At 44.4% G+C, this 26,042-nt stretch overlaps 1 long non-coding RNA gene and 1 other non-coding gene across 2 annotated transcripts in view; both read right to left on the reverse strand.

The window, feature by feature from the left end:
- Positions 1–3,524: 3,524 nt before the first annotated feature.
- On the reverse strand, positions 3,525–3,597 carry TRNAR-CCU (transfer RNA arginine (anticodon CCU)). The gene has a single exon. It is a non-coding gene; the product is annotated as a tRNA-Arg (tRNA).
- Positions 3,598–9,893: 6,296 nt separating this feature from the next.
- The window catches only part of LOC140127785 (uncharacterized), a 50,895-nt gene continuing 34,746 nt past the window's right edge, over positions 9,894–26,042 (reverse strand). Inside the window, exons 2-3 of the long non-coding RNA XR_011855061.1 lie at positions 21,890–21,989; positions 9,894–10,363 (exon numbers count right to left, since the gene is read on the reverse strand). This is a non-coding gene — a long non-coding RNA (uncharacterized lncRNA). The remainder of the gene's footprint in view (positions 10,364–21,889; positions 21,990–26,042) is intronic.

A 26,042-nucleotide genomic window follows, 5' to 3' on the forward strand; every position in this document is an offset into this window, starting at 1 on the left:
TTTGCATACAGCTTTAGGACCTCATTGCTTAGGTTTACAGGCATGTAGAGGGACAATGAAGGGATACAGGCAATGCTCTCTAATGGCAGTTTATGAATATATATTTAGTTTAGGGGGGTTATTTTGGCTGACGGGTTCTCTTTAATGTCTCAGTGAAGGCTGGTGGTAAGACACTATATGGATTGTTCTTCATTACGAACATTTTTTCAGAAGATACACAAACATAAGAAGAAAAAAAGGTGCGTATGCTCACCCACAAGATTGCATCTTCGTAGTTGTTCTGTGCTGGACAGGGAGATGGAGTGCGCTTGGTCTAGATCCAAGGTAGATAACAGGAGAAAAAGGAGAAAAATATCCACTCTCTCCGCACTGGTGAGAGGTTAAAAAGTTTTTTTTTTTTGTTTAGTTTATTAAATTCATCAAAAAACGTTAAAAACGGCAAAACATCACTAAAAAATGCAATTTTTTAACCTCTCACCAGTGTGGCCAGAGTGGATATTTTTCTCCTTTTTCTCCTATTTTTTCAGAAGAGTCTGAACATATTTTAATGGAAAACAGAGCTATAGGGTAAGACAAGTAGACCTACCTCTGACATGAGTGGGTGTAGGCTGGGGAGCCAGCCTCATCTACCCCATATCCGGTGATATTTTTTCATTTATCTTTCAAGTGTCTGGTATATGTATATTGCGCAGCATTTTACACTGCTACATTATTCATTTGTATATACCTCATAGTATCACACCGGTCATATTGATTCGATAGGGTAGATGGAATAGCAACCCTATAGCCCAATATCTTGGCTTGTATCAGATTCTAGGGTTGCTTATAGCAACAAGCATTCATTTTTTGTCGCATATTATCTTGCTGCTATAGTAGAGACCTAGCACCAGATGGTGCTTTTTAAGTGATTTTAAATTGTTTGTGGCATACACGTTTGGTTAATATTTGTGTGAACCTAAATAAAGATTTTCTATTTTTTCACTTCCATCATGTACAGTATCAGTACCTATAACACGTCCCTTTTCTTGGTGTACATATTCTGAATTTCCTGACGTGTGGTACGCCCATTGGCCTCAATTCATTTTGTTACTGGGTGTAGGCTGGACACAATACATGGGGATGGGAAGAAGTCAACATTTTAGCCTGGTGAGGCTTTGTAAGTGTGAATCTTATAGTCCCAACAAAAATAAATTTGCTCCCCCAAAAAGAAGAATGGATAAAACTAGTGGTTTCTATACACGTTTGAAAAGTGCCATCATATGTATAAAGCTTTATGTCAGTGCAGTTCTAATATCTAGAGTCCAGTATGATACTGTATTCCAATACAGGGCAAGATAGCGGAAATGTGGTTATTCAGACATGTGGGCGCTATTTCCTATTACAGGGTTGACTGGCGGGAACAACCATTTTAACATCACAATGGGCGGGGCATTTTGGGAAACTGGGATACCTAACATGTTTTATGATTTTTTTTTTGTTTGTTTATTTTTAATTAAGAGGGGGTGATAAGACCTTTTAGGTTTCATAATTTTTTTTTACATTTTAATTACAATTTTTTAGACCCTTTAACCATTTTGGGCCTGATCACTTCTACTGTATACTGCAGTACTGGGATTGGAGTCTAGAATATATTCCCAGCTGTCATAGTAACCGATTGCTACCTACTGATGACCTTCAGGAGTCAATCATCGAATCCAAGATGAATTTAAGTGGGCCTGTTAGGGTGATTTGAGACACAAAAACCACCAACCGGTGATTTAGTGTCCCAAATCGCTCTTCAGCTAGTTACCTCCATGAGCGCTATAAAAAAACCTTTTATTCTCACCTAGTGATGGGCCCAATGGGATCCTTGAGCTCCCCGTGCCTGCGCTGTAATACAATGAAGCCGGAGCAGTCCCTGGTTATAGCATATGCACAGATCAGCCAGGGTGTAGTACACCGGCTTGACTAGGCGACTGAGCAGATGAAGGTTTGGGGCACTGTATTAACAGCTGTAAGCAGGTGTGTTAACATTTTCACAGCTGCTTAAACTTTCAGAAATGAACAAAAAAACGGATTCAAACCAGCCAAAAATGGGCAAAAATGCACAGGCAAAAATGCATGCATTTGACCACACCCTAAATATGTCCATTGTGATCAGCCTTTATAAATCAGAATCTACTATAAACTTTTCTACCTATTAGGGGGTTATAAGTGATGACCCTGGAATGTGTTGGTCTTCCAACCTAAGCTTAGTTTGTATCTGATCATAACAGAGATGTTATAGCTTTTTTTTTCATTGTGTGTTCCAGGTCATGTGTGTGTATCATGGACAGGTGGTGTCTTGATGTCCATATGAAGGACAACCAGCTCACCCACCATGCCCATGGCTGCACGGATCACCTCTCTACAGAAGGCTGAAATCCAATGAAGAAAAAAGTGAACAATCCAGCAACTTCTGAAGACACTGTGAAGCTTTCTGTGAACAAACGTGTTTGTTATCAATAAAAAAAGATGAATGTAATGTTCTAAAGTACTTCCTAAGGATGTCAGAATCCTTTGTTTGGATTGAATTCTCAGCATGCTCATCTCATCAAGGGCTGCTCTGCTGTGGTTTATCCCAGTGGATATCTCATCTGGATATCTGCACTCAGGAAGCTACATTCTGCAGCTCAGTGCTGGTCTCCCCAAAAGTGAATCAGGGACTAGCCAGTCAGCTGCTGGGGGTGAGGTTCAGGAATTGGATAAAAATGTAATCCCCAGTTCACTCAGGGCTGGATATACTTTGTGAGCAGAAGTGATTCTGTCTGTTTTTGTTTTACTGAACTTATCCGTAACCCTGTATCCCAACCTGAGCCAGATCCTTGAATCTTATATCCTGCTAGATCCCGAACCCTAACCTGATCCGGAACCCAAACATTGTATCCTGACAGATCCAGAACCCTGAACCCCAATGTGATCTGGAACCCTGAACCATTATCTGAGGCTGTTATCTATACCCTGTGATGGACCCTTTACCCTGTTTCAGAGCCTGTAACCTAAGCCTGCACCCTGATCCCGTGCTTGTTCCCAGATACTTTTGTGTCTGCATATTTCTCTGACAATAACATTATGACATATTCAGGACTGCCTGCAAATATGTAAAAACACATGTGTTTAGCTCCTCTTGTGTTTCTTCCCTTTCTGATAAAATAACTTTTTCTGTGTTAATGTCAGGGTGCCCTGCGACCCATGTTCCCAGGTCACAGGCATTTCCGTGTGCCTCCCTGTGCCCCCGGAGCTCTGCAGATCCACTTACCTCTTCGTTCCGGCGAGTGCGTCCTCATCCCCTCCCCCCCCATAAGATTTAAAGGGCCAGCGCACCAATGATTGGTGCTGGTCAACCACCTTCTGGATAAATTCCTGGCCCCTTCCTGTGCCCCCTGATGGATCTTCGTGCCTTGTGCCTTAGAGAAAGCTTTCTCCTCTAAGAAGATGATTGAGTGCTTTAAATCTGGAAGTAAAATAGAGCATGTGTGTGTGCTTTGGTAATCAACAGCCTCAAACACCCCAGATGGGACTCAAACCCACAATCCCTGGCTTAGGAGGCCAGTGCCTTATCCATTAGGCCACTGGGGCTGAACAAAATATAGCTGAGCACTTTTTTTTTCATTTCCAAACAAATCAGTTACTACAATTTGATTTCTAAGAAATGTTCTTGTTTGCAAACGGCAAACTATCTGAAAAACATGGGTGCAGAAGCCAGAAGACATGAAAGCAAAAGAACTAGGCACGTTTCCCCAATGATCATGTTTTGATGCGATGGTGAACCATGAGAGACTTTCTTTGGCAATTGACAAAAATGGATGAAAAGAGGAAAACAATGCTCCAGGTGAGGCTCGAACTCACAACTTCGGCATTGCTCAACAGTTACTGCTTTATAAGTACCGCGCGCTGACCGATTGCGCCACTGGAGCTCTGCTTGGTGTCTGGAAGCTTGCCTTTTATGTGTCTGTTTTTGAAACCAGATGCGTTTATGGCGATTTCCCGCTGTGACCTCGGCTCCGTTCCTGACTTTGCTCCTTTGCTCCCAACCCTGACCTTCTGCTATATCCCTGACTCTGATCCCGTGCCACCTGTCTTGACCTTCTGCCTGACCATGTTTCTATGCCTGCCTTCTGATCCTGTACCTTGCCCTGGCCACCACCAAGGATAAAGTTGGGCCTGTGGAGTGACCTGGTGGTACCACACCGTAGCAAGTCCAACCTGCTTTGCGGCAGGCTCTGGTGAAGACCAGGTGCCACTTAGACTCTGCTTCCAGGTGTCGGCTTACGCCATTGTCCATGTTGTTCAGTGGGTCCACTACACCTGGTGCCTGAAAGTTAAATTCTTTGAAGCCCAAAGAGATTTCACATTTCATAGAAGACCAAGGAAAGGGGAAGGCGAGAGGGGACTCACAGCAGCTAGGTCTTTTCCTCCAACTCCTATAACAGATAGAAGCCACAGAGAAAAAAAAACTTTGGGAAAATAATGAATATAAATCACATACTGCCTAGAAACATTGTCATTCCTCTTATAAACACACTCGACTACTGACTTATTCATAGTCTGCTGAAAGATGCTGCAAGCTTGAAATGCTGAACCTGTTTTAGTACGCTAATATTTATGGGCAGACAGCGGGGCTAAACAATGATTTATTTCGAAGTCTCAAATTATCCCTAATAAAAAGTTGTGATGGGAAGCTCTTTGCCCTTTAAACCTAATTTTATGACACCATAAAACATAATACAATTGAAAGGATTTTTAGGATTGAAAGACATAATACCAATTTGTAATCTTGCGTGATGGTAAAGCAGACCTTGAAGTAGTAGTGTACATGTTCCATCTTCTGTACCATATGCCGTGTAGATAGGTTACCCAGGGTATCTAGTGAACATCTCTATTATAGTCCTTGACCTGGCTACAAAATAAATCATAAAAATCTGTCAGGTTATAGTTAATAAAATAACAAGGATCCGGTAGACGTGATATTTCCAGCAAAGGGAGCAGAGAGACAATATCTCAGCCTGTTATCTCGCTCCCATTTCACACAGGGCAGCGCTTCAAACACTTCAATATTCTGCTTCCACATGACAAGTGTTTCATTTAAAAGTTGGAAAGGTCAGGTCTATGAAGATATCCGACGGAGAAGTAGAGCCTGCGATCATCCTGGCTGCCAGCAACGTGCAGGGATGATATCTCTGGATATACAGATTAATAAGTGCAAATAGAATACAGACCACATTTATTGATGTATTTCTATTTACTATTTTTTACATATTCTGGTTTATCTGTGGGAACTGTGAATACTTTAACAGCCCACATTAGTGTTACATTTGACATTTTCATAAGACCATACTATATATATTATTAATCTTGGGCTCAATGAAAATGGAGGTTAGATGGATGTGGGCAAAGCATGACATCACCCCCTTGTGTGACATCACAATCATTATCCATTACTGTATTCACAAGGTTCTGTCTGATATTGACTATCCTGTAGCCAGGGCTGATTCTATCATATTTGCTGCATGAGGCGAAAACTAAAATACTGCCCCCCTCCTTCAGTAGCCTATCCCTGTTCCATTATCCACACCTGGTTCAGTAAATGCTGAAAACTTTACTAACAATGGTTAACATCCCCACAGGCAGAGGCTCACTGACACGGGGGGGCACATTTACTTACCTGTCCCGTTAATGCCGCCGATCCGGAATGTCCAACGAGGATTCAGAGCTGCCGCGATTCACTAAGATCGTGCGTCCAATTTCCTGCATGTGTCGCTTCCCCGCTGAGGTCCGCCGGAGTTTCCCTTCTTCTTCCCGGTGCATGTGAGTGCTGATCTTACAACACAATTTTGAAAGTTAAATTCCGCGGTTTGTCCGAATCTGTCGGGTTGTCCGACGGACGCGCCCTCCCCGATTTGTGTCGCATGCAAGCCAGCGACGATGCGACACAATCCGATCTCGTGCGCCAAAAACCCGGGGCAATTCAGCGCAAAACGGAAACATTCGAAAAACCCGACGGATTATAAGTATTTTTATTATATAAATTTGACAAACCAAAAATATTGAAAAAATTGATCTTCAATAATGTTGTGTCAGAAACAACCCTACTTATGTTTAGAATGAATGGGTGTGTGAGTACCATGTGGTGATACTGTGAGCCGGGCTGCTTGTGTGACGTATCCTGTATTTTTATTACTATTATTATTTATTTATAGAGCAGCATTATGTCAGTGGTGCTGAACAATCAGTAAGGGGATCACATACATTACATAAAACAAGAACAAATGCAAGTACAAAATACAAAATTACAGAAATCTGAAACAAGTGGAAGGGGGTTCCTGCCCGTGAGGTCTCACAATCTATATGGGATGGTAGATGGAGACAGGAGGTGAGGGAGCAGAGCAGTTATTGTGTATTGTAGGATATCCTGAACAGGAGGGTTTTCAGGTTACGTGTGAAGGATTGGAAGGTGGGGGACAGTCTGAAACATTTTGGTAGAGAGTTCCAGAGTATGGGGGAAGCACAGGAGAAGTCTTGGAGACAGTTGTGAGAAGAGCGTATGGTAATGGAGTGAAACTGAAGGTCCTGTGAGGAACAGAGATTACGTGTGGAACAGTATTGGCTGATGACATCAGCGATATATGGAGGGGACAGGTTATGGACGGCTTTGTAAATCCTGGTTAGTATTTTAAACTGAATTTGTTGTACAATGGGTAACCAGTGGAGAGACTGGAAGAGGCAGTGGACACCAGTCCAAGCAGGAGATGCTTAGGGCATGGACTAGTAATTTTAGACTCTGGGTTGAGGAAGGATCGGATGGGAGAGATGTTCTTGAGATGGAAGCAGCAGGTTGTAGTGAGGACCTGGATGTGAGTCTTAAAGTATAAGGCAGAGCAAAAATGACTTTGCAGTAGACTTTTGAGAATGGGGACTTGTGATGGTTAGTTCTGATAGGACGGATGGAAAGATTATCAGTTCCATTTTGACCATGTTAAGTTTTAGAAAGTGGGAAGAGGAGGAGGATATGGCTGATATCTCTGGAGATAAAAGTTATTTTTCACTACTTGCTGTAAGAGCTTTGAGGACTAAAATGACTATGTTTAAAGGAAATCTACCACCAAAATCCGTTATGATAAACCAGGGACACTTACTCATAAATCCATTGAATATATATTCTTATATTCGTCATCCATGACCTCCTTCCTTCTAAAATAAACTTTTTAAAATATGCTATATGATGTACAAAGGACAAAATATGCAGCTCTAAGCCCTGCTTTTGTCCCACCCCCACATTGTGGCCCCTCCTACCCCTCTCATTATGACCCCCCTGATATGATGGCCCCAGCTCTCCCTCATATTGTGTCCCCCAGCTCTCCCTGATATTGCCCTCGATCTCCCCCTCACGTTATGCCCCCAAAATACTCTACCCCTCATCTCTCCCTGGGATTATATTACCTCATATTGTGCCTCCTCCAAACTCCCCCTTTGTTGCTGTATAATAAAATAGCAAACACAAGATGCTTCTACCTCATCTCTCCTCATTCTCCTGCAGCTCTCCTTCGCCCCCTGCTGCTGCTGTGTGCAGATCTCAATCCCTCAGGCTGTGTGACCTGCCGGACTCTGCATACAGCAGCTTAGACACAGTAGTAATGCAGGGACCTGGTAGCGCTCTGCATTAGCTCTATGTTCAATGTGCAGAGGTTGCCAGAGTTGACGTCCCTTCTCATACCCCCCCACCGGGTGGGACAGGGTCCAAAAATCGGGATTGTCCCATTGGATCCGGGATGGGTAGTAGGTGTGGCTAATAAGCCTGAGGTGAACCCTAGACCCGTGTGATCTGGCTTAATAGGCTGTTATACTGCCGTACTCCTCCCCCCCCCCCCTCCTGCACTGCAGACAACAGGAAGTGTTCACTGCACAAGTGCTGAGGGAGTAGGGGGGAGGGTGAGACCGTATAAAAAGTCTGTAAAGCCAGATCACATTAGCATAATCTTAAAAGTTGATTTTAGAAGGAAGGAGGCCAAGGATAACAGATATAAGAAGATTACCACAGTCACGGTGCCTGGATATATGAGTAAGTGTCCCTGGTTTATCATGATGGATTTTGATGTTGGGGGTTAGTGTCCTCTGGATGGATTCCCCAAAACTTCTCCCCGACCAGCTCTTCATGACTAACAGGTCCTTCTGTATTTGTAATGCAGCGATTCAGTGTAAAATATTGGGGCTCATTCACTAAGGGTCCGCGGACTGCGATTCTGTGGGTTTTCCCGAATATTTACATTTTGCGCTGAATTTCTCCGGCTTTTCTGGCGCACGCGCTCGGATAGTGGCACATTAGCGATGGCTTGCATGCGACAGAAATCGGGGGGCATGCCGTCGGACAACCTGACGGATTCGGACAAACCATGGGATTTAAAAACAGAATTGTGTCGCAGGATCAAGCACTTACATGCACCAGAAAGAAGAAGGTGAACTCCGGCGGACCTCAGCGCAGAAGCGACACATGCAGGAAATTGGAAGCACGACCTTGGTGAATCGCGGCAGACCCGAATCCTCGTCGGACAACGCACCGCAGGATCGCGACAGGACCGGGTAAGTAAATGTGCCCCATTGTGTCTGCTAATGATTTTAGCCTGTCGGTGTTCCTCGCCACCTATGGTGTGGGAAGCAAGAAGCCACTGTCAGGATCACTTTAATGTTATAAAGCTGAGAAAATATTGTTGATTATTGTATCCTACAAGCATTTGTGTTATTGCCAGCAGATGTTCTGCTGATATTAATAATGCTGAGAGACGTCTATAGCTCAGGGGGAAGTCGTGATGGATAGGGCTAATACTGGAGATGGAGACAATTGTGATGCCGGCGGATGGCTCCTACACTGCAGAATGACACACGGTAATAATAGATAAGATGCATTATACATTACCAGGGGACTCCTCTATGAATGGAAGATCATCGCCTCTACATTATCTCATTCCTCCGTGTACCCAAACTGCAGACATGGATGAATAGACATAATAATTTGCTTGTGAGGTCTGACTTTTAGACCCTTTCTTGCCATTATTGAGACTAAAAGGACCCTCGGTATCCAAGTCAGGGCAGCGTGAGATATCAGGAAACCACACAGTTAAATGTTTGGGGTCTCAGCTGAGCTTTGTGCTATTTCAACAGATTTCTGACTTTCTGCTGGTCCTATGAGAGGGGAAATAATACGGCCAATTGAGAACCCAAGCTCCTGCAGCAGCCCAACGAAGGGTTAAAATGTGAATGACAGAAGGTCAAAGTGCCCAGACTCTTCTTAAAGGGATGATTCCAAAAAGTTTGTCGTAGCACATCCAAGTAAAATTTATGTTCCTTTATTTGCCATCATTAAAAAAGTACAACAGTCTACATGTAGGTAACAAAACCTATTTATCTTCTTAAAGGGTTTGGTCACTTTATCCCACAGTGACTCTGTAAGGTACCCGATTGTCCTAATCCCCCAGCACTTACCCCCTCAGCTTGAAAATGATGTATGATGTTCACCATGCTCCCTCCACCCAAAAGTTTATGTAAAATCTTTCCAATATATTGCCACAAAGCTCATTTATTCTATATTTACATACCGACGCCACCACTAGGGGGAGCTTACAGTGTATGAATTTATATAGCCCCCTTCCCCCATTGAACATGATGGAGGCATTTTTTGCATTTGCAACATTTGCAATTGAATTTTTGCTGCTTCTCCTGTAACTTACCTGGCAGAAAGACCCCTATTTGGCTTGGACACCATTGCCCACCCTACTCAGAATGGAATATAGGAATCTGATCTTCATCACCAACTATTTTCTTTTGTCAGTTTTCAAAGTAGGAGGTCATCAGGTTTCAACATTTCTTACCCTTTATTCTCAGGAAAGAAAAGCTGAAGAGAGCGAAGCTTGACACTAGTGTATTCCTCTCTAGCTATTAAAACACATGCATGCTCAGCCAAACCATGTGCAGTGAGGTCAGAAGGAGTAGCTCCATTGGTCATTTGACAGTTAGGCAAAAACCATCTAACATATTAACCAGAAAACCAGACTGCCAGACAATATTTCAAAGAGATCTATTAAAGTTGTCATTTTCATCTGTCTACCCGTGCTACACATACACAGAAAGCAATGTCACTTATTTCAAAGTTTTGCATTTCCCATAAAGGATGGGGCACAATACATCAGGAGCTAATCGTGCATCTAGAGGTCATCTTTGAAAGGCAAAGTGCTCTTCTATTTCTACATAATATTTCTTCATTACTTCAGCTATATATAGAGCAGCCCTGAGAGCCATGGAGATCAATCAGAGTAGGATGCTGACATCTTGTGGACACTATTAGGTACAACACCTAGATAAACAGAAAAGAGCAAGCTATGAAACTCAAGTCAAATTAGTATTCAAAAGTATACATATATGTTTTATAGTATTTAATAGCATTAAAGTATTACAGCTCTTATCTACTTTATATATAATCCCTTTATTTATCCTAGAATTGGTGGGAGCAAAGATGGGCATAACATAAGTTCAATATACAGAGACCCACTGTCACCCTAAAGCCACTTCCTACTTTGATTGTATGTAACAATGCCTGAGCTAAGCAATGTCATGTACTAAAAGATTGTTGGAGACGGATTGGATTAAAACGGGTCATTTGGGTTTGAAAATCATGACTGCTTTTTTCTTAAAACCGCACCACATCAGAGTCCCCAACTGTCCCGGATTCGGCAGGACAGACCTGTTTTTTGGGTGCTGGGCGACGTTCTGGGCGGTTTGGAGAACGTCGCATGGAGTTCCACATTGTCCCGCCTCCTGGTCCCTGCCCTGACACACTGGAGCTGCAGAGCCAAGACCTGGAGGTGGGATCAGCTCCTTCTGCTCTATAGTAGCAACGTGTGGAGGTAGCTCCTGCAATGTTTTTTTTTTGTTTAATAGCCAGGAACGGGGAAGGACAGGGGGCTACAATATAAGGGGAGGGTTCCACTACATAAGAAGGATGTTTGACAGGAGGCCCCTAAATGAGAGGGATAGGTAACAGAAGGCCACAATATGAGGGAGGATGGAGGACAGGAGGCCACAATATGATGGAGGATGGAGGACAGGGGGCCACAATATGAGGGAGGATGGAGGACAGGAGGCCACAATATGAGGGAGGATGGAGGACTGGAGGCCACAATATGAGGGAGGATGGAGGACAGGAGGCCACAATATGAGGGAGGATGGAGGACTGGAGGCCACAATATGAGGGAGGATGGAGGACAGGAGGCCACAATATGAGGGAGGATGGAGGACTGGAGGCCACAATATGAGGGAGGATGGAGGACAGGGGGCCACAAAAGTAAAATGAGTATAAAATTTAAGAGTATTATATGTTAAGTTGCATTAGGGGGTATTATATGGGTCCTTGGGAGGGTTCGGAAGGCAAGGGTGTGGTTTCTGGAAATAAGGGAGGGGTTGTTGTCACCCTTTCTCTAGCCCAAAAGCTGGGAGGTATGCCACATCTGACCATGGTTTGTGCTGGTGTTACAGCTTACCTCTACAGAAATAAATGAAGCTAAATTTTAATATCCTGCACTAACAATGGTCTGGCTGTTTTGGGCAAAAAGCAGCTTTGTTATACAAACCCTGGACAACCACTTTAAGGATATTGCTTTTTATGAAGATCTGGGACAACGATGGGACACATTTACTTACCCGGTCCAGTCGCGATCCCGCGGCGCGTTGTCTGATGCTGATTCGGGTCTGCCGGGGATTCACTAAGGTCCATGCACCCAATATCCAGCAGGCGTCGCTGCTGCGCCGAGGGCCGCCGGAGTTCACCTTCTTCGTCCCGGTGCATGTGAGTGCTGATCTTGCGACACAAATTCTTTTTTCAGGATCCGTCGGGTTGTCGGACGATTACGCCCCCGATTTCTGTCACGTGAAAGCCGGAGCCGATGCGACACAATCCGATCGCGTGCGCCAAAATCCCAGGGCAATTCGGCACAAATCGGAAACATTCGGGAAACCCGAAAGCGCGGCATTCTGACCCTTAGTAAATGAGCCCCAAGGTGTCCATATACTGCTCCTGTACAGGGGCCCTGTAATGTCAGTACAAAAAATTTTCAGTCAGTACTTGAGCAGATTTTGGGTCTGAAGAACCGTATGTTTCCATTGCAATTGATGGTTTATTTCATTTGTCATTGAGTGACTTCACAATAATATACAAATTCCCTAAATGGTAATAGGTAATATTAGAGAATCCTATCAGCAGGATTACTCCAATGACCATGGACCACATGACGTCACACCTTCACATTACTCTGGAAGCTCAAAACCCACTACCATATAGGCAGGCAGTACTATAACTAGGACTAGAAAACATGGCTGATGACAATAGCAGAGTCTCCTAGGATGGAACACAGAATGGTTATTATTATAATTAATAGTTAATTAAAGAAGAATCTGTACACTCATTACACCTGTCACCAGGGACATCATTTTCACTAAAGACAGGTTACAGAAGCCCGTTGGAAAAATGCCTTTCTGCTTTCTCTAAGCATTTGTATAACAATATAATTGTGTGTTAAGACTTACCTTGCACCCTGACAGAATCCTCTATGTAGTCCCAGGGGTTGGGCTTTGGTTTGGATGCATGTCAAAAAACAACACGTGACTTGTCTTTGCTGCTCACTCCTCAGCTCCCAGCCCACACTTTTGCGCTCCTGTACAGCTCCTCCATCCCCCACTGATGTCAGCTCACCAGGCTGTGAGCTCTGTGACGGATCAGGAGGGAGGAGCGGTGGGGGCTTAGAGCTGAGGAGTCTGCAGCACAGACAAGTCATGTGTTGTTTTTTTAAAATGCATCCAAACCAAAGCCCAACTCCTGGGACTACACAGAGTATTCTGTCAGGGTGCAAGATAAGTAACACACAATTATATTGTAATAAAAATGCTTAGAGAAAGGCAGAAAGACATATTTGCACTGCAGCTGTAATGGGCTTCTGTAATCTGTCTTTAATGAAAATGAGGTCCCTGGTGACAGGTTCCCTTTAAAAAGTTGTTATTCTACACCAATAAAGAGATTATTCTACATTCCATATTTGCAAACACATTTGATCAATGTCTATTCTGCAATTGTTTGACCCCAGACAATACATTGAAGACTGTAACTGCTATGACCCCTAACTATTTATGGCCACATTTGCTACAGCCTGTGCTATCTGAGGGGTTAAGCAGCCAGAATCAGACTCCCAATGTTGCAGGAGGGTATCATAACCTATATAACACAGCCAGAACCTACATGTAGATGTTTAATATTTCCAGGTGACAATCCCAGTTTCCATCATATTTCTATTCATGGTATGGGTAAGAAGAATGGAGGAGCGATCAGTCCTGTGACATACGCTGCACATTGCTAACAGCATTAATAGAAGATGAAAGGACGACTTCTGTATCCTTCTCCGTCAGACTTCTCACTAATCTCTCCTCTGACTTCCAGCGGCTGATAAAGAAATTTCTCAGATCCAGGGTTTATCTTTAGAAATGGGGACGAGCAGCAGGACCTGTTTTAATGCAAATCTAAAAATGAGCAAAATTTTGCAAGTAGGTCAAAAGCCATTTTCTTGTGAGTGAGCGTCTGCCCATCTTATACTAGATGTCGTAGGAGCTGCAAAGTTTATTTCTTAAAGTTTCTGCAGCGGGAAATGATCATAACTTACACGTACAACAACCCCCAAGAGATAACTATAATGAGGAGAATATCACATGGAAAAACACTGTGACCAATAAAGATGCAAACATAAAGGGAAAGCAAAATACTATAAAATAGAACATACAGAAGCTTTCTTTACAAATTGGACATTTACATTTCCCCTTTTATGATGGGCTTCCTCTTCATTTCAGCTTCTCCATCTTCTCCAGGCATGATGAGTATCAGCAGGGTCTTCTCCAGGTTTCAGTAGGCCCTCGGGCGATAGAGCCTCAGTAGGCCCCTTTGCAGTAAACTCACGTAGCGGCATGGATTCATTATATGCAGCCCCCTCACCCCCATGGATTAATAATATGCAGCCATACCACCCACCATGGATTCTATGCAGCCGCCTTCCCCCCATGGATTAAATATATAAGCCAGGGCGCCACTCAACAGACATGTGCTCAGTTTGTGTGTCCTCAGCCAGTGAGTGTGTACTGAGACAGTGAGGAGAGTGTCAGCCTGACACAGCAGCAGGAGCTTGACCACAGGCAAAATATCATCATCTGCAGCTCACAGGAGAAGAAAGATGTCCCCATCACCAAGGTGAGAGGATAAGGACCCCCAAGTCACATTGTCTCCAGGAGCAGCTGGATGAATGTCCCTGTATAGAGACCACAGCCTACAACAAGGAGACCATAGAGAAGCCAGAGGAGCTTAGGCCCAGACACAAGGGTCCAGAGAAGATAGAGAGCACTGCCACAGGAATAAGAGAAGTGCAGCAGAGTGACAGTTTTGGGGCTTGGATCTTAAAGATACAGAACTGTATTGAAACAAGTGTAAATGTGCTTCCATTTTTTGGATGTTTGTAAGCATTGAAGTAAACAGAGCCGTGATCTGGACCTGTTGGATCATCACTCCTGCCTCCTGGTTCTTATTTTAACATCAAGTGCACCCCGATTCACCACCTATAAACCAGGAGATTATAAGTCGGGTGTTTTCCCCGGGGGTTACACCTATCCACACACCCCTTCCAACGCTACAGCGAGCCCCACATCAGCCAGTAGACTGTATAGATTGGTGGGATTAACCCGCTAGCCACTGTGACCCTACAGTCATGGCCATAAGTTTTGAGAATGACACAAATATTATATTTTCACATGATCTGTTGCCCTCTGGTTTGTCGGATGTTTTTATCACATACAGAAATACAAGTGCAATCATATTATGAGTAACAAAAGCTTTTATTGGCAGTTAGAAGGAGTTACTGCAGCAAGCCAGTATTTGCAGTGTGACCCTTCTTCAGGACCACTGCAATTCTCCCTGGCAGCTCTCAATCATCTTCTGGAACAAATCCTGGCTGATAGCCGTCCATTCTTGCACAATCAATGCTGCATTTTGTCACAATTTGTTGGTTTTTGTTTGTCCACCCGTCTCTTGATGATTAACCACAAGTTCTCAATCGGATTAAGATCTGGGGAGTTTCCAGGCCATGGACCCAAAATCTCTATGTTTTATTCCCTGAGCCCTTTAGTTATCAGCTTTGCTTTATGACAAGGTGCTCCATCATGCTGGAAAAGGCATTGTTGATCACCAAACTGCTCCTGGACGGTTGGGAGAAGTTGCTCTTAGAGGACATTCTGGTCCCATTCTTTATTCATGGATGTGTTTTTAGGCAAGACTGTGAGAGAGCCGATTCCCTTGGCTGAGAAGCCGCCCCACACATGAATGGTTGCCGGATGCTTTACAGTGGGCATGAGACCAGACTGGTGGTATCGCTCACCTTGTATTCTCCGAAAAAGCTGTTTTCCAAATGTTCCAAACAATCGGAAAGGGGATTCATGAGAGAAAATGACTTTCCCCCAGTCCTCAGCAGTCCACTCCCTGTACCTTTTGCAGAATATCAGTCTGTTCCTGATGTTTTCTGGAGAGAAGTGGCTTCTTTGCTGCCCTCCCTGACACCAGGCCTTTCTCCAAGAGTCTCTGCAGTCTCACAGTGCGTGCAGATGCACTCACACCTGCCTGCTGCCATTGCAAGCTCTGCACTGCTGGTAGCCCCATCCCCAAGCTGAAACACTGTTAAGAGACGGTCCTGGCGCTTGCTGGTCCTTCTTGGGCGCCCTGGAGCCTTTTTGGCAACAATGGAACCTCTCTCCTTGAATTCCTTGATGATGCGATAGATTGGTGACTGAGCTGCAATCTTTCTAGCTGCGATACTCTTCCCTGTTTGGCCAGTTTTGTGCAGTGCAATGATGACTGCACATGTTTCTTTAGAGATAACCATGGTTAACAGAAGAGAAACAATGATGCCAAGCACCAGCCTCCTTTTAAAGTGTCCAGTGGTGTGATTCTTACTTAATCATGACAGATTGATCTCCACCCCTGTCCTCATCAACACCCACACCTGTGTTACCGGAGCAATCACTGAAACCATGTTAGCTGCTCCTTTTAAGGCAGGGCTGCAATGAAGTTGAAATATGTTTTGGGGGAAAAAGTTAATTTTTTAGGCAAATATTGACTTTGCAATTAATTGCTGTTAAGCTGATCATTCTTTATAACATTCTGGAGTATATGCAAATTGCCATTATAAAACCTGATTCCGTAGACTTTGTAAAAATTAACATTTATATCTTTCTCAAAACTTATGGCCATGACTGTACAGCTAGCAAGTCACCCTTAGAAGCAGAGCGCCACTAGAGGGACCCACGATCTTAAAGCCTCTGCGTGGGCCACTAAGGCGCCCGCGTTAACCCCTCAGCTGCCACCTCACAGGAAAGGGGTTCCAGCATCCAGCCTGCTGACTGTCGCCCACAGGTCAAACAGTGGTCCCGCTCACTGCACCTTCTCTCCCCCCATTCACTATATGTGGCCCCCTCCTCACCCCTTTTATCATAAGTAACACCCCGCGCTGGTCCACTCCCACCAATCCGAGCCCTCCACTCGGGTGGATGCACCCTTCCCCTTCACGCCCCTTCACGCCCCACTCGCATGAAGGTAGCAGAGAGGGCAAAATAATTGCAAGTGCTAGCAATAAGCGTGGCGCAGAGGTCCTGATAAACATGCACCATTGTGACTTTCCAAGCTGAGCTTCCATTGTGTAATATTAATAATGGAATGTGTAACAGAACCTGCCAAATACAGCCCTACACACTTTATGCAGGAAGCTTTACAGCATGTTCCTGCTCTTCCTGCTCTATAACATGCTATTTGCAGATGGGACACCATGTACAATCTTCTCAACTGTCTATGATCTGTCTTATGGCACCACTTCCTGGTTCTGGTCCCTTTTTAAGCAGTCTCTCCAAAAATGCATGCGTTTTTTTAACGGACTGCTTAAAAACCGACCAAAAACAGGTTCAAAACTCCATGTTGGATCACCCTTATCCTAAAAACATTGTACTATAGCTGAACTGCAATAGCAGACACAACCCATGGAAAACAGACATGATTTTCTTACTGTGTACATGCCTTTTACATTTACAGGAAATGGTTCTGATCCAACACTACAACTATGGAGAATATGTGCAGATCCACTTTTAAATGAATTGTCCTCTTTTGTGTTCTCTAACATGTAAAAGAAAGAGTCAGACACAGTGGGGCTCATTTACTAAGGCCCCTTCCACACTAGCATTGCATTTCACATCAGGGTGCAATGCGTGAAAAATTGACATCTTTGGCTGCATTTTTGTTCCATTTTCCGTTTTTCTTGCGTTTGGGAGACAATGGGGGTCATTTACTAAGGGCCCGATTCGCGTTTTCCCGACGTGTTACCCGAATATTTCCGATTTGCGCCGCTTGTACATGAATTGCCCCGGGTTTTTGGCGCACGCGATCGGATTGTGGCGCATCGGGGCCGGCATGCGCGCGACAGAAATGGGGGGGGCGTGGCCGAACGAAAACCCGACGTATTCGGAAAAACCGCCGCATTTAAAAACCGAAAATGTGTCGCTTGGGGAGCGCTCACCTTCACCTTCTATGGGATGGTGCATTCCGGGGCGTTAAGATTATTTTCGGCGCTGCAGCGCCACCTGGTGGACGGCGGAGGCACTACCATCTTAAATCCCAGCCGGACCCGAATCCTGTGCAGAGAACGCGCCGCTGGATCGCGAATGGGCCGGGTAAGTAAATGTGCCCCAATGGGAGACTCGAGCATTTTTCAAAGGGACCATGGTTTGGGAATAAAATGTGTTATTTAATTGAAAAAGAATGTCTTCTGACAAGTTAGCAGATGTATGCAAATATCCGCAATCTATTCTTCACTGTTCTGCGCGTATATTATCTCCCGACAAGTTAGCAGATGTTAAGAACAGTGAAGAATAGAATACAAATATGTGTGTGAAGAACACATTGCAGATGTTTCCATACATCTGCAATGTGTTCCTCACACATATATTGGGGGTCATTTACTAAGGGCCCGATTCCCAACGTGTTACCCGAATATTTCCGATTTGCGCTGATTTCCCCTGTATTGCCCCGGGATTTTGGCGCACGCGATCGGATCGTGGTGCATCGGCACCGGCATGCACGCGACGGAAATCGGGGGCCGTGGCCGAGCGAAAACACGATGGATTCGGAAAACCCGCCGCATTTAAAAAAAGAAATGTGACGCTTGGGACGCGCTTACCTTCACTCAGCCCGAGCCGGTGAACTCCAGCACGTTCAGATGCTTTTCAGCGCAGCAGCGCCACCTGGTGGACGGCAGAGGAACTACCTTGATGAATCCCGGCCGGAGCCGAATCCAGCGCAGAGAACGCGCCGCTGGATCGCGAACGGACCGGGTAAGTAAATCTGCCCCATAGTGTTCTTCACATGCTATTTTGTTCGCACCGTTCCGTGCGTATCTCCCGACAAGTAAGCAGATCTGTAATCTATTCTTCACTGTGTTTTTCACTGTGTTTTTCACTTAAATGATCCTGTGTTCACTGTGTTCACTGTTTTTATTGTATTCTTCACTGTTCTTCATTGAGTTTTTTTTATTAAATGCTCAATCTCGAGCAGGGGAAATACTCTTATTCATGTCACCTAGCAAACCATCCATTTAAAACGCATTGCACTCGCATTGCACTTGCACTCATGCGCGTGAAAAAAAAGGCAAATGAGGAAAGGCCCATTGGAAACAATGGGACAGAGTGCAATGCTGCGAAGTCACGGCTGGCGGTAAAAAGGAAGAGATTGGTGGAGATTTGAGATATGGAACGAGATTTGCCCGGAAGACGCAGTGTTGGCCGGGAGTCCGACCGAGCAAACCGCTTCGGGCAGCTGCGGTTTGGCACCAAGAATGAACATCTAACAGTGCCGTTTAAGTTTTTGGGTTTTGTTAAATTGTTAAAATAAATAGCTGTGACCTTTTTTACACCCAACAGCCATTCTTGTGGGGATGTTTGGTAGAGTTTATAACTCTGTTTAATATTACGGGTCTGTTTTAAAGTGCCTTATTGGGAAATTTGTGTTCAAGTTTATTACCTCCCAGTCCTCTGTAGACAGAGAATCGTGGGGACAGCAGGAGGTCCTCCAAATATAATTCAGCCCTGTCTACTCATTCTGCCTCTTCCTACAGTCCCAAGCAGCGAAAGAAGTATCAAAATATCACTGAAAGCAGCATCTTTTAAGTTGCTTGGAGCTGCAGGATAATTCTTTGAGTCCTGTCTGGTGTGCTGGGGCGATGCACCGGGCGCCCACAAAAAGGGCTCTGAGAGCCGCCTCTGGCACCCGTGTTATAGGTTCGCCATCACTGCCCTAGTGCCTCAACTCGGGGGAAAGGCCCTAGATGACCCTTATCCCGACTGGAACAAAGGCAAAGGTCTGCTATCCCTACTTACAGGTGTACTAGGGACACTATGAACGGATGACCTGCAGTGATGCCCCCAGCACAGCATAGTAAGAGACATAATAACTCTTATCGGGGTTTTAAATAGACAGTCAAGATTCCATGTGGTGAGAACGGAGTGTTCCCAATTCCAGGGTTCAATGCTAGTCCTTATATGACCCGCAATGAGGGGGCAGTGTGCCCAACTCTCAGATTCAATATTGGTCCTGATAGGTCCCTACATTGCATGTTTCGCCTGTCTTTAAATGGCTTGTCAGGGGAGTATCTTTAAGACCTATTGGGAGACACAAAAAGGGGGATACAATGTGTGGAAAAGTAAGACCTATGCAGAGCAAGTGGTTAGTTCAAAGTCATTTCCGTATGATCTTACCAGTTTTTCAAACGTACAGGGTGTATACAGATGAGGTCAAAGGTTCAATAGCAGGCATAACCTTTATATATATAGAGCACATAGTTACCAACCCTGGGCTAAATGCCCCAAATAAGTGGAAGAAAGTATAGGTAAAGTACAATACCCCACGAGAATACGGGCAGTGGCCTGTTCATGTTGCTGATATGTGCTACACATTGAATTTGATTTTGAAGGAGAAAGCTGTTCCACAAATGCCATTCACCTGTTGATTTGATGTCTGGTAACCTGGTGGGTCAGTCTGAATCAACATAATGCCAGAGCCTATTGTTTGACAAAGCACTGGTCCATTATTACTGTATGTCGCTGCGTCATGTTCTTTCTTCGTTATTACCTCTTCTATAACTCTTAGGTTGTGTTCACAAGTTGCGTTTTGTTTGCATTGAAAGCATGCATTTTCAAACGCATCACAACAGCTGAAGAGGAGATTTTCCTAATAACATTGTTGCCAATATTGCGTTTACAAAAAGCAAACAAAATGCAGCCAAACGCATGGTTAAGGGTGAAAAACGGATGTGTTTTTAAACGGATTGAAAACGCATGCTAAAAAATGGACCAAAAACACAATGGGGGACATTTACATAAAGTGTCGGTGTCTGCATTGGCTTTGTTACCGACCTGCTCTCGGTAAGAAGACACACATTTTATATTGTGGAGCTGTGCAGAGACATTTCTGGCGCTGAGACCATTTTCTGTCCCTGGGACCAAAATCTGTCCCGAGAACCAGAAATGTGTCCAACAGTCAGAGAACAGGCAACAGTGCAATAGCACTGTTTTGTGTCCCTGCTAGACCAAATTTCTTTTGGTCTATTTTCCGCCAGTTTACAGCGCCCAAAAATGGCTGTGACACATATTAATTGTGTCTGAGTTTCCACTCCGCCAAAGCCACGCCCCTTTTCAGAGAAGAGTCGGAGCAGACGGAAAAAGTCATTTTTTCTGTCCCCAACAGCTAATAAATAGGTAGGAGAGCAGAAGATGCGGTGAGAGCGCCACAAAACTGGCGGAAACACCATAGGAAATGTCCCCCCATGTGTAGCATCACCCTAATAGTGTAGAAGACAACAGCTGCACCAGGGTCAGGGTGCGTTCACACGTTGCACTTACAACTGCTTCGTAATTAGTCTTTATGTGGTTTTAGGTGCAGTTTCTTCTTTTAACAGGTGAAAGACATGAACAGAGCAGGTAAACAAGATTATTGATCAGGTTTCCCATTCAAAATAAATTCACTGTTCAGTTCATGTTTTTCACCTGTTAAATTAACAAAACTGCACCAAATTACATCAAAATTGATTGTGATGCAGTTTTTAACTGTCAAAGGGCGAATTCACATGAACTTGTGTCCGCCATAACGTAGCATGGTGGCACACGCCGGAGATGGGAGAGAAGGAGGGAGTGAGCACTGCTCACTCTGCCCCTATTCACAGAGATGTATGGCACAAGGCGTCGTATTACAGGGAAAGATAGAACATGTCCTATCTTTTCCCCAGACACAGAACGGTACAGTGCCGCACTTGCGCTGCACCGTACCCATCCGTAAGGCTCCGTGCGCCCACTGCCAGCCAATAGGGGATGTATATATACGACATATATATGGGGGGAGGGGGGCGCATTTACATCCTGCAAACGGCCGTGTGAATGCAGCCTAAATTTTTATTTTCTAAAGTTTTTATTTGTCTAAAATAGCAACCAGCTATAACTTGTCAAATATTAAATTGTTTAAATGTCAAAATAATCAGGCCGCGGTCACACGTACCACTAGGTGTCCATTCATAACACAACGCTAGCGCACAGGGGGCGGTCCTCGGCCCGAACGCACATTTCTCTGGAAACGCATGTCGTTCGGGCCAAGGACCACCCCCACTGCGCTAGCGTCGCGTTATGAACGGATGCCTAGCAGTACGTGTGACCGCGGCCTCAGCATGTTTTCCCTTTAGGCCGCATAAATTAAACAATATTAATCTACTGTTACCTTTTGGAGTGATCTCCGTTCAGTGACATATGACCCTGTCAGCTTGAGAGACATCAATGCGTGACCTAAGGGACCAGCAGAGACGTGGTTCGAAGAAAATCTAAAAAAATCAAGGAAGGAGTGAGAGTTGGAAAAATAAGCCAAGAACTAAACACAGGTAGTCAGAGATCTTTTCAGGAACTGGAAATAAATAGCCTAAAGGGAAAGTAGGTTGGCAGACAGGCTGCAAGGTTTTGGATTTCTTAAAGGGCTATGTCACACACAAGGGCTGGACAGTACCCATAATCAGGAATAACAGTATGGTGGACGGAGAAAAGATGCCAAGAATAGCCGCCAGATGGCGCTGGTTTTGTTATACAAGTATAAGATCACAGCTACAGTAGATGTAGTTAGGGGAGAGGCTATAGAGGCAGCTACCTAGGGTGCTAGGTACCAAGAGGGGCACTAGTGGGGCTAAGCAACCAAAATGATCAGGCTACTTACATACAGGGCAAGGACTGCGAATTAAGATATGCATCAACAAAGATACAAAAAGTATAATTCTGTGTACTGCTGCACCGAAGGATATTTTCTTTATTAAAGTAATGATAAGATGATAAGTAAGGCTGCAAATTGTGGGAATTATTGGCTCTTACAGGAAATACATTAAAATTTACTTCTGTGGCAGAAATGATGTTATTATAGTATTAGCGTTAGATTATACCACAACAATTCTTCAGCGAGGAAGCAACGAGAATCAGATTGCGGGCGAAAGGTTTATTAAAATGGATGTTTTCTGTGCTAAACGGCTTTGAAGAAAAAAAAATCCCATCTGTAAAATCATTTTCTGTGTCTTGCTGGAAGCGGGGAAAACGTAATCACTTGTTATCTTGTTAAAATTCGCCCCCCTGCCTTGTTTGCCTGCAGTATAACTCAGAGCTGAGAGGATCAGACAGGAGATCTAATGCTGTCCATTACAACTATGAATTACTAACTGAGGTTTCTTATAGGAATTAGAGGAAAAGAGATTTTAAAGGGAACCTGTCACCATGAAAATACAGGCCCACCATCAGCACCATGTAAGCATATGGTGGTTATCAGAGGTACCTAATCAGGTTAAAGGGGTTGTCCGACTGATTCAAAAACTTTGATGGTGGGCTGTTAAAAACAATAAAGCTTTACTTACTCCTCCAGCACTCCCTATCTCCTCCGGCACTCCCTGTCCATTGGGGTACAGCACCTCGGCTCCGACAGCTTCCATCCCTTTGTCTCAGTGCTGTATTAAGCGCTACGGTTAGTAGCTTGCTAACTCCTCCTACTTTTACAGACTCCACCTACCTCATTTTACCCCCTCTATGACATGGGTCCACCGCTGTCTGATGGTTATGCCCACCTGTCCCAGGGGTGGCAGGCCGCTGGAAGCTGTCAGAGCCAAGGTGTCGTGCATCTGGAAACAAACAGGGGCACCACTCCGATGGAAAGCGGCTCGGGAGATCAGGAGCACCAGGGGAGGTAAGAAAAGAGTTATTGTTTTTATCAGCCTGTTTTGTTAATATACTGTATGTATTAGTGATATTACAGAAGGTTTGTAAAATATACATTTTTGCAAATGATTCTACATTCTGTGAAATGATGGTCACAAAAGATGACAGAAAACTGTTACAAACGGATCTATATAAGTAGGGGACTTATATAGAAATTGGCAAAAGTGGTTGAATACTGATAAATGTTACATTACTCAGTTAACATTTTGGTGTCAGGCATTGTCTGGGAAATTAAAATGGCCCTGGAAAAAAGTAAAAGTGGCCCCAAAGTGGCAAGCTGCTAACCATAGCTTCAAAGTTAGCAGATAGCTTAGCAGGCTGTCACGGGTGCTAGTGCGACCCATGTCCCAGGCGCACCCGTACCCCTCTCCGCGCCCCAGGACCCCCTTGGCTGTCAGTCTCACCTTGCCGCATTTCAATGGCCGATAATTGGCGCTGCACGGCTGCCGTTTCTGTTAAAGTTCCAGCCCCTTCCTGTGTTCCCTGCCGCATCTTTATGCTTCCATGCCTCCAAGCTGTGTTTCATGCCCTGTGCACTAGTCCTGATTTCCCGTTCTGATCTCGATTCTGCTCCTGACTTTGCTTCTTCGCTGCCTTCCCTGACCTCCTGCTTTGCCTATGACGTTGATCTTGTGCTGCTTTTCTTGACCTCCTGCCTGTCCGTGGTCACTGTTCTGCCTGACGACTCTATACCTCACCTTTGCCCCCACAATGGACAAAGTCGTGCCTGAGGCGTGACCTGGTGGTACCATGCCACAGCAAGTCCAACCAGCTTTGCTCTAGTGAAAACTGGGTACCACATAGACTCCGCTCCCAGGTATCGGCTTACATCATCGTCCACTGTGGTACAGAGGATCAACTAACCCCCTGACACAGGCAAAACTGCCTCAACATATTTAAATTAAGACAAACTAACATTCAAGTATAAACATATTGGCAAACACAATAAAATATTAGTGTAGCATTAGGTTAACACTAGGCACACGTTTTCCATTATGTTTTAGCAGCGAATATCGGTGAAATAGTGATAAAATCGGCCAAGGGTGCAGTCACCCCACTGGGAAATCTCACGGTGGGTTGTATTAGCAGGCCGTCCATCTACCCCTGGTTTCAGATTAGACTGGATGAAACTGACATTGAAAAAATGTAGGAATATTAGTATAAGATTTTGGGTTTTTTTAATGTGATCACAGTCAGGAATCATATAGGGCAATTTAGGACACTAAATCCCTGGTTAATAAGGACCAGTGGGTGGTTTAGTGTCCCAAATTGACCTGACGGGTTCCCTTTAATTGTAACAATTAGTGCCAGACAGCTGCAGTCAAGGCAAATAATATCATGGTATTGAAGACTACACATGTAATGGATCTAGGTTCCAGCTTACCATAAAGATGTAGTAGAACTGGAGATGGTCCAGATGGGCAGAAAATGACATATATGTTATGGGTGGGCTACAGTACACAGAAAGATTCTCTAAATTGGGGTTATTTAGTTTAGAATTGGTGACCTAATAACTAGGTCTAAAACTTTTTTTTTATATCCAGTACAAATTGGAACAAAGTGGTATCCTATATGTTTAGAGGAATGAAGCTTTCAATGCCAACATAGAAGAGTCGCTTTACAGTAAGAGCAGTGATATAATGGAATTCTCTATGGAATCCTCTGCCTGTGGAAGTTGTTATGAATCATTCTTTAGTGTAACAATAGATTATAGGTTCTACAGTTCTAATGACAGGTCTACAGGTGTCTGATCACTGTTACATGATATCACAGTTAGCTTTATCACTTTAGGATGCAGCCTGTTTATAGCTTCAAGTACAACTGTAAAGTATAAAAACTTTTTCCTAGCTCTGCACTAAGCCAAAATAAGCATTTCTCTATTTAGTTTAATAGCAGGGGCAGCATCTAAGCAGAAACATAGCTATCAGAAGCCTCATGCATCAAAAAAGACACATATCAAGTAGGACACAGAAAAACACAGAAATTAAAGTAGACACAATGAGGAAAAGACGGGAATGGAAAAGTGAGGCTTCGGCTCCTCTATATTTGCACTTTATGGGGGAGAGGGTGCAGGCTAGAAATACTGGCCTCAATATCAAGGGTAAAAGTCCATTACAGACGAGATACAGGGGCACATTTACTTACCCGGTCCGCGGCATTCACCGAATGTGCATTGCCTGTAGATAATGCGTTCTGCCACGATTCACTAAGATCGTGCGCCCGATATCCTGCATGTGTCGCTTCCCCGCTCAGTTCCGACAGAGTTCACCTTCTTCTTCTTGGTGCATATAAGTGCCACACAATATGAAAGTTAAATCCCGCACAACATGGGGGCACCAGATGCACCTCTAAGGAGATTGGGTACATGAGACAGCTGGTCCTAGGGGGAACTAGAGAACACCAGTACTGAAGCCAGAGGTACAGGTGGGCATGACCGTGGAGATCACAGGATCACAGAACGCGTAGCAGTGCAGGACCCCAGGAGTAGCGGAAACACTACTTAAGACACTAGCTACTTTGACCCTCGGGTGCTGTGGAAGAGGGCAGGATCCCGCTGGAGGACCAGGATTGGTTGCGCAGGTCACATGCACGATCTTGTTACATTGCTGGTCCTGCAGAAACCAGAGTAG

The sequence above is a fragment of the Engystomops pustulosus genome, chromosome 4, assembly GCF_040894005.1.
Source record: "Engystomops pustulosus chromosome 4, aEngPut4.maternal, whole genome shotgun sequence".
NCBI classification, from domain to species: domain Eukaryota; kingdom Metazoa; phylum Chordata; class Amphibia; order Anura; family Leptodactylidae; genus Engystomops; species Engystomops pustulosus.